Consider the following 12,456-nt stretch of genomic DNA (forward strand, 5'->3'; position numbering starts at 1 on the left):
CTGGAGTGCAGTAGTATGATCACAGTTCACTGCAGCCTCAACCTCCTGGGCTCAAAGCCTTCTACCTCCTCAGTCTCCCAAGTAGCTGGGACTACAGGTGCACACCACCATGCCCAACTGATTTTTTAATGTTTTGTAGAGATGGTGGGGGGAGGGGGGGTCTCACTATGTTGCCTAGGCTGGTCTCGAACTCTTGACCTCAAGCGATCCTCCAGTCTCAGACTCCCAAACTGCTAGGAATACAGGTGTGAGCCACTGTGCCCTGCATCCAATGCTTTTTGAATGAATAAGTAGACGAATGAAAGAAACCCATGTGATCTTGAATTGCCCCTCCCAGTATGGAGGAAAGAAGTCCCCAGACTTCCATTCCCCTTATCTTTGGCCAATTCCCCTTTCTGACCTAGGGCCACATTATGACATTCATGGGCTCTTTTTTCTATAAAAAAAATAAAAATTATATTTCATGACTGTGTAGGTATAAACATGAATAAAATCCAGCCTAGATCCATTTATATATATATACACATTATTATTATATTCATGTTTTCTTTTGATTTTAAAAGAAATTAACATTAAAACATTCAATTAACATTAAAACATTTATACGGACCCCTTGAAGTACTGTGAGCCCTAAACACTGTGCTTCCTGTGCCTGATGGATAAGTTGGTCCCTTCTGACCCAATTCCCTGTTCATTCATTCATTCCTTCCTTCATTCCTTCATTCATTCATTGTGTGAGAATTTATAGAGCAGCGTCTCAATGCAAAGACCAGCACCAGTCTTTGGCATGGGGGTGCTGGGATTCCAGACCCTGGGATCTGGGTCTCCTTTTTTTGTGTCTCTGATATTCTAGTGGGGGAGATAAGCACTGAACAAGTGCAACAAGAAATAAATGTGTAAGTGTTTCACACATAATGTGTTTACACATTTATTTATAAATGTATTTATACCTTATGAATTATAAGTTATAATGTTTCACACATTTATTGTAAATTACCAAGTTCCAGCGTCTTTGGAGGGCCAAGAACAAGGAAGTGTGAGGTGGTCTGTGGGAGAAGGAGGATTGCTTGAGGAAGCCTTCCCCAGTCGGAGCTGCAAGTTAACTGTCAGGAGGGTGGGGAAGCGCATCCCAGGCAGAGGCCTGGCATGAGCAAGGGTCCTGAGGCAGGACACAGTAGAGCATCTTTGAACGACTTCTCGACCAGCTTCTTCAGCATCATCAGAAAGTCACAACCATCCCTCAGGACTTCCGGATCCTCACTTTCTCTCCCGGCCTGTCCCAAACAGTTTGCAGCCTGGACCACAAGCTCTGAGCACCGGAAGAGCCCAGGAGGGCTGGTTTGATTAGATCACTGTCAGCCAGGGACGGAGGTTAATTGCTATTCTCTTTGTGAGTCTGGCTTGGCCCAGCAGCTTTGCCCATGGCTGTTTTTGTGTGCCTGCGTGTGTGTGTGTGTGTGTGTGTGTGTGTGTGTGTCTGTGTGTCTGTGTGTCTGTGTGTCTGTAGGTCACTTTGGCCTCGGGCTGGGCAGAGGCCGAGGGGGCTCGGGGGAGGGTTGCCCAAGATTTTTCTGTGAGTTCTGAGCCTTGTCTTGTCTGGTGTGTAGCAAAGAGGAGTGCTTAACAAGCATTAAGGGACACAAATAATTCCCCTTTTCTCCTCTCCGCCTATTCTTCCCTCTCTCTTTTCTTGTAAATCCTGCTTCTTGCATGTGAATAGCGGAATGGCTTCATCTAGGACCTTTAATCAGATCCCTGGTAGGCTCTAGGAGGGCAAAGTGCCGGAGGGATTACCTTTTATTTTAGGTTTTTCTCCCCTAGTTTTGCCATTCCCCTCTTCCCCTCCCCTGGCTGTGTTTTCCTCCCTGGCGTTTGTTCTCAGCAGAAGTAAGTAAGGAAGGCTTAAAGCGCGGGGGAGGGGGGCTTACAAACTTAAGGGGATCGGGCCCTATTCAGCCGGGCTTGTCCACAGACTTTCTGCTTTTGTTCTCGGGCCATTCTTCAGCTGATTTCTTCACTCCAGCAAAAGCACTTTAATTCCCTTTTAGATACGGAGAATCCGTCCTCTTCCCCTCGCTGCCCCCTCCCTCTCTCCACCCCACACACCCCATTTCACTTTTTCAGACCCTTTATGCTTCGTCCTCATCCTCCCCAACAAAGACCTAACATCCTCGCAAAGTATTTCTTTCACCGAAGGGGGAAGCTCTGGAGAATCAGGGGGAGGGGAAGGGGAAGAGGGAGAAGAGGGAGCTTCTCTGGGACCAGACCCCCAAGCCAGGCCAGGGGAGACCCGTGGCTTAAGACTGCACCCCCTTGGTCTCAGCTTTGCCTTGGTTGGAGAAGAAAGGCTCTGATGCCAGCACGAGCGTGTGGAAGGAGACAATGTCTGAAGGTGTGTCTGTGTGGTTGTGACAGGAGGGATAGAGACATTAGAGACCTGGTGTGGGCTTTGTCAGCATTCCTGAAAGGGGCAGGAGGGGTCCCAGAGAAACGTCCGTGCAAGGAGACGATACAGGGGCCTTCAGTCTCCGTCAGAATCCCCGAGACCTCCTGGGTACATCCCAGCGGAGCATCCCGAGGGTACCAGAGGCGCTGGGTCTGGGGCCCTCGCTGGGGCTTTTCAGCAACCAGGAAAAGGTTTGAGACCTAGAGGAAAAGGGTTGGCTGCAAAATAGGAAAAGAAAACCCCCAACTCAAAATTAATAAGTGCTTGATTGCAAGCCTACACAACGCATTTTATGTCAACTGCCCTAATAGTTCAATTTGACATTCATAAAAATTTCATTGCATATAAAAACAATTTGCGGGGCAGGTTTTCTTTTTCTTTCCATTCATGACCTCCTTCCCTCTCCCTCCCTCTCACCTTGCTTCCCTCCTTCCCAATAACCTAATGAATACCTGTGAACCAGCCACCCATCCCAACACTAGAACGTGCTAGTAACTTCCACTGACTGCACACACTGATTCTAACGCCCTCCCTCCTTGCAAGAAGTAACCATCTTCCTAAATTTTTGTCTTTCTCTTTAAAAAATAGTCGTTATCACCCATTTATATTCCTAAACAAAGTCCCTCTTTAGTTTGAGTTGAGATTTTCTTACTCTACCAGCACCGGTGGAATGGCTGAGCCATCCTACCAAACCATCGATTCAGTGAGTTCCTTACAATCAATTTACAAAAGGAAAATGTGAAAAGTTTTTTCAAACATTTTTTTATAGCAAAACCAGCTCTAGGAAATGGGTGTGTTGTGCTTTTAGTGGGTTTGTTAATGATGCGGGGAGGAGCCTTCAAGGTAAGAATGTCTAAGTGCCTGTAAATCACTGAAAATGGTTCTGCCTCCAATCCTACTTTCATTAGGGGAGTAAGTGTATAGTCCATTACCAGCCTTGGCTTCCCCATCTATGAAATGGGAACAACAAATTAGCTCATCTTTTTATTGAAAACATAAAAAGTGAGAGCACGCGAGAGAAGCAATCTCACTGCCTAGCATCCTAGAAAGATAAAACGAGCTTTCCCATCTTCTCTTCTTTCTGTCTGAGGCTGAGAAAGATGAGTTTCTCTTCTTCAAAATGTCGACAAATCGGTGCAGGGCCATTTAAGGGAAAGTGGGCCGGGGCGATAATAGCCCAATTGGGAGTTTGAACGGCAGAAGGGCTGGCTCCCTCTCCGTGCCAGAGGATGGGCAATTACTGTGAGGCATTTTTCGGGCAAAATAGAAGGCAGAGAAATAGCAAGTAGGAGCCCCAATTATCGGGAGTCATTCTCAGGACGAAAAACACTGTCTCATTCTCCTGCAGCAAACTGTCGGCAAGACGTGGGGCGGTTAGAGTGGTTAGGAGAAGATGGTGGAGATTCAGCAGGGATAATGTCTGGCCTTTCTTAGTAGGGGTGGAGGAGGACGGATGGATGGATACTTTGAAAGCCGGTGTAGCTTGCTTCTCCCTCCTGGCTGCTGTGGGGCACAAGTATGGCATTTGATTCTCTGCATTGTTTCCATCTCCCACACCTTGCCCCAACACAAATAAATCAAAGGTTCTTTCCCTCTCTGTGCTTCTAGATAGGCAAACAAAAAGGACAGTGTGTCTCCAGCCACCACAAGGGCTTTAGGCAGTGGGGTGTTGGTAAAATATTTAACAGCCGGCTCTACAAAGAAACCCTGATTTGCAGAGTTTGTCAATTTCTTCAGTGTAAATATTCCCATCTGACATCACCAGATAGAGTTTGGAAGAGATAGGCAGTCGCATACCGTTATAGAGTAGTTCTACCACCCAGAAACAATAGATAGAAATAACCTCAGAAGCACAGATCATAGTAAAACTTAGACAAATAATCAGGATGTGGTGAGTTTGGAGTGTTTATTATCTTTGCTTTAATATGATTGATTTAATCGTAACCTTATTTAAGTTAATTTTTAATGGATGGTTGAACACCCGGCTTGCCAAATTCCTGTACATGTGCTGGTCGGCTCTTGGGAACCTGCTCGAGCCGGCTGCAGCTCACTGCCTGCTTGCAGAATATTCTCTGTTTGCTCAGGGCCCACACACTCCTGTGTGCTTGTCATTGCTACATGATGTCAATCAGCAAATTTATCACTTCGTGATAAAGGAAAATCAATAGGCACTTTCCACTCTTCTTCCTGAAAAACAGCCTTCCAGGGGACCCTGGGAGATTGTGTTTTCAGATCAGGAAAGTGGAGTTCACTGCATTCCCCTGCCTGGAGCTTATATTTTAGATTGCAAGACTGCGGCCTCATTCTATGCCCATGTGTTCATTCAATAGCAAACCATGAATGCCTACTGTGTGCCAGCCTCTGGGAGAGGGAGATGGTACGAACTCAGTTACAGGCATTCTTCCCTTTCCAGAGAACCATCAACTCAGGAGCAGATGGCTGGCAAGAAGGCAGCTTCAGCCTCCGTGGGTTCCCGCCCTTCTCTATGAATCGGGGTTCCTCAGAAAGCCTCCCTTTGAGGACTTGCACTTCCCTCTTGCATCTCCCATTTTCTAACAAGATTTCTTCCCTTTGATCCCTAGACTGTTCCTAAGTTAGCTGATAGACTTAAATATAAAAAATACTCCTACAACTTCATTGCAGAGCTACTGCTTGCTAACTATGAGATTGACACAGATTAGAAACCTGAGAAATACAAAGTGTTGGTGAGGACGTGGGGACACAGGAACCCAGCTGCATAGCACATTCTGGCATGACTTAGTCAGATTAAGTCTACAAATACTTCATGCCCCAGTAATTCTACTGCTGGGCATAGAGGACAGGTACATCCCTACTCAGGTCCCTCTTTCTTGCTTCCTGGGATCACCGAACCAATAAGGGTCTAGGATGGGCAGAGAGCAACGCTGATGGCTTTCTTTGCTTTCATCCACCTCCTGAATCTGTGTCACCTGCATAAAACCCATTGAATGAGAGAAAAGATAAATTTTCTAATTTTAATTTTTTATTTTTTTAGAGGTAGAGTCTCTCTGCTACCCAGGTTGGAGTGCAGTGGTGTGATCACAGTTCACTGCAGCCTCAACCTTCTGGGCTCAAGCAACCCTCCCAGCCCAGCCTCCCAAGTGACTGGGACTGAAGTTGTGCACCACCACACCTGGCTAATTAAAAACAAAACAAAACAAAACAAAAGACCTTTTTTTTTTTTTTTTTTTTTTGGTAGAGAGGGGTCTGGCTATGTTGCCTAGGCTGCTCTTAAACTCCTAGCCTCAAATGATCCTCCTGCCTTGGCCTCCCAAAGTGCTGAGATTTCAGGTCTGGCCACTGTGCCCAGCCCAAAAAGAATTGTTTTAGTTCCCTTTTAGCAACCATAATAAAATTTATTGAGCACTTACTATGTTACATGTGTTATCTCATGGAATCCTCACAATCATTCTAAGAAGGGGATATATGTTTCCTCCCAATTGAAAGTCAAGGAAACTGGGGCTCCGAGACCCATCATTTCTTGCCCAAGGTCACATAACCAGTAGGTGCTGGAGCCTCCTGGGGTATCAGCCCTTTCTGAACCTAGAGCCCATGGGCCCTTTCCCCTCACTTGTCAAATTGAGTTACAACTCTCTGTTTATGGGTTCTTGAGGGCACGATCTGGGTACGTTCACTGCCTAACCATAGTGTCTGGCATGCTATAGGTGCTCAATAAATGTTTTTTGTTTGTTTCTGAGACAGGGTCTTGCTCTGTTGCTCAGGCTGGAGTACAGTGGTGCAATAATAGCTCACTGCAGCCTCAACCTCCTGGGCTCAAGCAATCCTCCCACCTTTTGGAGTAGCTAAGACTATAGGTGTGTGCCACCACACCCAGCTCATTTTTGTTTATTTTTTGTAGAGATGAGGACTTGCTATGTTGCCCAAGCTAGTCTTGAACTCCTGACCTCAAGTGATCTGCCCACCTTGGTCTCCCAAAATGCTGGGATTACAGGCATGAGCCACTGTGCCTGGCCTCAATAAATATATGTGAAGTTAGCAAGGGATTGAAAGAGAACATTTTTCCTCATCTTGCTATTGGGAGGATTAAAGGAGATAATGGAAACAAAATACTTAACACGTGCTCAACAATTTTTTTTTTTAATTAGCTATATGATGGTCTTGATCTTCCTGCAGACTTATAAATAACCAGGTTTTTGGGAAAAGTCCCAAGCATAGGGAGTTGGGGATTTGGGGAGCAGAAGAAAATACAGTGTGAGGAAATTTTCAACACTGAATTGTTGAGCCCAGGAGCAAATGCACAAATCATGGACCCATACAAAATCAGGCCTGGCAACAAACATTCGAAAAAATGCTCAACATCACTAATGATCAGGGAAATGCAAATCAAAATCACAAGACACTAATACCTGGATGTCTGGTTCCTGGGCCACTTCTTACTGCCACCTGGTTGTCCCATGAGTATCATTTCTCTCCAGAGTGGGAGAATAACTTGCCTACCCCATCAGATTTTTCTCTGACTTCCTTCTCTACTTCCCTTTCAAGGGCTAGGGAAGAACCAGGCTCCTAAAATTTGACTTGAGCATCCATTGGTGAAGCTGCTTTCCTAGAAAAGAACTGGGTCCAGAGCCTCCCGAAAACTTGAGGACTCTGTGTAAAGGTGGAGCAGGGGCCATCCCTCCATGGGGACTGAGGCTGTCTTCATACGTGGCTTAGAGGTCTTATGGCTTCTTTGAGGTCACCTCTGGGCTGGTTGGAGCTCTGGGAGGAGTCAGAAGGCTGTTGGTGATAAAGAATACAAACTATGGCAGCAATTTGTCAAGGACACCCAACTCCTGCAAGGCTGCTGGTGGCAGCCTCTGGGGAGGAAGGCTGAGCACAAGGTGGTCGCCTAAACTGATGGGCACGGGGCAGCGAAGGGATGGAGGAGGGGGAATGATGGGGATGCAGGAAGTCAGTCCAGCTGCTGAGAGCATCTCTGTCCTCTCTGTGCCTCTCTTGCAGAAGGAAGGTCCTGTCGCCAGCCTTCCTTCTGTTCCTTGCATGCCCCAAGCTTTCTCCTGCTATGGGGTCTTTGTCCTGCGGTTCCTTCTGCCTAGAACACTGTCTTCCCAGATCATGGCAGGCTCCTTCGCATCATGTGAGTCTCTGCTCAAATGTTATTCTCTCAGATCAGTGAATCCAAAGTCATCTCCCAGTCAGTCACTTCCTAGAACATCCCCTTTCCATTTCCTTTGTAACTCTCAGCACTATCTGCAGGGAATTCCCTCATTTTTTGTGTGACTTTGGGCAGTTTCTTAACCTCTCTGTGTCAAATTTTTCTTATCTGTAAAATGGGCATATTAGTACCCATCGCATGAGACTGTAATGCTGATTAAGTGAGATGATGTATGTAAGGTGCTCCAAACACTGCCTGGTATGGAGTAAGCAGTAGAGAAGTGTTAACAATTATTGCTATTATTACTATTATTATTATTATTATTGTGTTTGATCCATTGTCCTCTATCCCCAACTAGAACATCATCTTAATGAGGACACATACTTTGTGTGTCCTGTATTCTAATGCCTGGTACAGGGCTTGGTTCATAGTAGGTGCCCAAGAAATATTTTCTGAGTGAATGAATGAATGAATGAATAAAAGTTCTAAAAGAAACTAAGCCACAGTTTTAATGAAACCAGGCAATGGATATTAAAAGCATTGGGGTTTGATTAGGCTCTTGGATACATACATGGAGGTAGGCACAGTGAAAGCAGGAAGCTGGGGCAACTCCAGATGCCTGTCCCTGGGGCTGGGCCCTTCTTTCAGGTAAGGAGGCAGGAGGAGGAAGGAGCTTTCAGGACATGGGGGGAGGTGCAATGTAGATTTAGAGGGGGTTCTGATGGGGCTGTAGGGTTCTCCTCAGTTCTAGGAGCATTTGCTGTCTCAGGTATGCAGTGGATCTATGATCTGGAAGGGACTCCAGAAGGAGAGGAGTGAACTCAGGAACCTCAGTTTATCCTCTGCCCACCTGCCATCTTGCAGAAGAGGAGGCTGAAGTCCAGCCCCAGGATTAACCCAGCATCCTGGCAGCAGGGTTGTGTCAGTCCTTCCCTGGCCCCACATCTCGGGTGTGTGCTTGGTCTTCGTGCAGCATTGGTACCTTCCTAGAATTGAGCTCCTCCCTTTTCACCCTGGCGGTGGGTAGTTTAGGGGTCTATTTAGAAGATGTGACCTGAGGCTCTATACAGGAAGCCCCGTGATCCCTGAAAGGTCAAACCTTGGACTCCTGGAAGACCTTCTCAAGTGCTGGAATCCATCTGCTGACATTTGCCCTCCGGGCCTTCACTGTGACCAGACCCCAGGAGACAGCAATGGGGCAGGGCCTGGAGGGGGAGGGGCCTGTGCCAGCCCAGGTCACAGGCAGTAATGGCGATGACCCCTCTGCTTCAAGTGACAACAGCAGCAACAGTAACAACATAACAGCACTGATTTAAATATTCATAATACTGGGCCAGGCATAGTGGCTCACATTTGTAATCCCAGCATTTTGGGAGGCTGAAGCAGGAGGATCACTTGAGCCCAGGAGTTCAAGGCCAGCCTGGGCAACATAGTGAGACTCCGTCTTTTAAAAATTTTAAAAATTAGTCAAGGTGTGGTGCTGCACACCTGTAGTCTCAGCTACTTAGGAGGCTGGGGTGGGAGGATTGCTGGAGCCCAGGAGGTCAAGGCTGTAGTGAGCAATGTTTGTGCCACTGCATTCCAGCCTGGGCAACAAAATAAGATCCTGTCTCAAAAAAAAAAAAAAAAAAAAAGGATATTTACTGAGCACTTACTCTGTGCCTGACACTGTCCTAAGGGCTTTAAAATATTACTCATTTATTTCTCACAAAGCATATGACATGTATGTTAGATAAGAGAATCGTGGCAAAGTCAAAGTTCCTGAATTGGATAATTACATGGTGGTGATGCTGTGATTAGGAAATGCGCCCTAAGAACTTCATGGTGAGGGGATACAAGGCTACCACTTGCAAATGGCTCAACAAAATGAAGTAGATAGGAACGCAGGTAGATGAACTGATATGGAGAACAAATGTGTCAAAATATTAGCAACCAGGGAATACAGATAAGAGTATGCAGATAAGAGTTCACGGATCCTGCAACTTTCTGATAGGTTTTTAAATTTTTTTAATAAAAAGGAAAACTAAAAATGTAAGGACAGCACTAATACTGTCCCCATTTTACAGATGGGGAAACTGAGGCACAGAGAAGTTAGCACCTATATTAGACAATGTAGAAATATCAGCTGTTTTATTATTTACATATGATGAGGCCAAGGCTCAGAGACACTCTGTAACCTGTCCACTGTCGCACAGCAAGAAAGTGAGTGAGTGACTTTGAAGGGTTCTATCTCTCTGACCTGCTAAGGTTACGTGGACCTCAGGCTGGCTTGGCTGGGGCAGGGGCGAGTGACTGGACTCTCCCCATGTCTTCAAATGAGGCCCCTAGTGTCCTCCCAGCCTTGTCGGGCCCCTTAAGACAGGGCGAATCTTTGTGGAGCCCCTTTCCTCCCTCCCTCCTTGCCCCTGCAGGAACCTCTCCTGGGAACCCTTGCAGCCCTCCCTGATCTCCCCCATCCTCTGTGCACCAGCAGCCCCATCGGAGGGGCTTGACAGGGTGGGGATATTTGCCAGCAAATACAAGCTATGTGTTAAACACTCCGCCAGCAGCTTCTCCACACCCGGCAATGTTTGCTCAGCAAACATCACTAATTTTCTGGTTTCTTGGGCTGTGCTGGAGCCCCCAGAGCAAAGCTTGTTGTTCATCAGCTCCGCTGACAGTTCCCTGTCCCCATGGCCACCAAACAGGCTCGGGGCGCAGAGTTGAGATCTCCTCCCAACACAAAGTCCCAAGAAGATCTGTGGGGAGAGAGAAGGCTTCTCTGGTTTTCTGGGACAGCATCTTTAACCGGAATTCCTCTAGTGCTGGGATTCTGGGATGTAGGAGAGGGGGCTTCAATTATTTCTTGACCTTGAGTGTGTTTGGGGAGTTCTTCTCCTCCCTTCTGGTCTCGGTCCCATCCATCCCCCAAGATTCAGGAAGCCAATTCATTCCAGTTCATATCCATCCATCCATCCATCCATCCATCCATCCATCCATCCATCCGGTATTTTTTGAGCATCCCTTGTGTGTCAGGGAGGGCTGGGTGCTGGTGAAACAGCAGTGCATATGACCAGCCTGACCAGCATGATTTCTTGCCTTCCTGAAGCTGATATAATAAAGCAGTTAGAGGCCGGACGCAGCGGCTCATGCCTGTAATCCCAGCACTTTAGGAGGCCAAGGTAGGCGGATCACCTAAGGTCAGGAGTTCAAGACTAGCCTTGCCAACGTGACAGAGGGAAACCCCGTCTCTATTAAAAGTACAAAAATTTACTGGGAGTGGTGGCGGGTGCCTGTAATCCCAGCTACTCAGGAGGCTGAGGCAGGAGAATTGCTTGAACCCAGGAGGCGGAAGTTGCAGTGAGCCGAGATCCACTGCACTCCAGCCTGGGTGACAGAGCAAGACTCTTTCTAATTAAAAAAAAAAAAAAAAAAAAGCAAAAAGAAAAAAAAGCAGTTAGTAAATAAATCAACAAGGCCATTCGAGAAGGTGAAGAAAACAAAACAGGGTGATAAAGCCAGTGCTGCTAGCAAAGGTGGCCAAGAAAGCCCTCCTGGAAGATGGGTTATGTGAGCTCAGCCAGTACAACTGACTTTTTTTCCCCCTCAGGCTCTGTATGGTTCAGCCTGGCACTGTTACAGGCCCTGTCTTTATTTAAAATGTTGATATCTTGTTCGTCATAGATTTTTAAAGTGTAAATACAATTTACATAACATAAAATCCATTCTGACCATTTCAAAGCGAACAATTCAGTGGCATCTAGTGTATTCACAATGTTGTGCAATCATCACCGCTATCTCACGGCAGACCATTTTCATCACCCAAAAAGGAACACCTTATCCACTCAGCAGTCACTCCCCAGTCCTCCTTCCCTCTCCCCTGACAATTGCTAATCTGCCTCTGTCTCTGCGCATTTGTCTATTGTGCAGTCATAGAAATGCAATCTGCGGTCCTTTTGAGTCTGGCTTCTGAGTGTAATGTCTTTGAGGTTCATCCATGTGGTAGCACGTGTCAGTGCTTCACTCCCTTTTATGGCTGAGTCATTTTCTTTTGCATGGATAGACCACATTTTGTTTATCTGTTTATCTGTTGCTGGACACATGGTTCATCATAATTTTTGTTGTGGTTTTTCATTTTGAGTTTTAAAAATATCACATCAAAATTGCATCGGTCTATGGAAGAGGGTTTCAGAGAGAAGGAAACCTGCATAAGGGCCTTGAGGGGGGATTATGAGCTTGAAATCATTTTGGGGGAGGGAGCTCCAGGCAGAGGGAACAGTCAGGGAAACCCCTGAGGCAGGAGTATGCTCTGGGCAGTGGAGGAGCAGCAAGAAGCCCAGACTGGCTGGAGAGGAGTGAGCCGAGGGAGACAGTGTAAGACTAGGCAGGGGTGGAGGGATACAGGTGAGGGTGACAGGTGGCTGGACCAGGTAAAGCTCTACAGGCCAGGGAAGGGAGTGTGGATTCCATTCTGAGTGTGAGGGAAGCCACTGGTTGGTTTTGAGTTGGTGAAATTATGCAATCTAGTTTCAGTTTGCAAAGCTCACTGGCTGCCCTGAGTAGGTGTGGAAAAACAGGAGGCAGGCAGGCTTGCTGAGGGATAGTGCCAGGCAAGGAGGTGAGAAACCATGGGGGGTGGGCTTGTACCAGGGTGGTGGTGATGGCAATGGACTTGGAGAGAGCTGTCAGCTGCCATATAGATTTTGAATGCATAGAGAGATGATCCATTCATCTATTCAGTTGGCAAGCAATTACTGGGCACTAACTATGTGCCTGGCAGTGCTAGATACTAGGAATATAGGCAAAAAAAACAGACAAGGACCCAGTCTTCATGGAGCTCACAGTCATTAAGCAAGTAATTACAGATATGCTCAGCTATGAAGGCCAAGGTGCAGGC

General features: G+C 46.7%; 1 long non-coding RNA gene across 1 annotated transcript in view; it reads right to left on the reverse strand.

Moving 5' to 3' along the window:
• Positions 1 to 970: 970 nt before the first annotated feature.
• Positions 971 to 12,456, reverse strand: part of LOC114671077 (uncharacterized) — a 28,899-nt gene continuing 17,413 nt past the window's right edge. Inside the window, exon 4 of the long non-coding RNA XR_003720981.2 lies at positions 971 to 2,664. This is a non-coding gene — a long non-coding RNA (uncharacterized LOC114671077). The remainder of the gene's footprint in view (positions 2,665 to 12,456) is intronic.

Source organism: Macaca mulatta, chromosome 11, assembly GCF_049350105.2.
Source record: "Macaca mulatta isolate MMU2019108-1 chromosome 11, T2T-MMU8v2.0, whole genome shotgun sequence".
NCBI lineage: Eukaryota > Metazoa > Chordata > Mammalia > Primates > Cercopithecidae > Macaca > Macaca mulatta.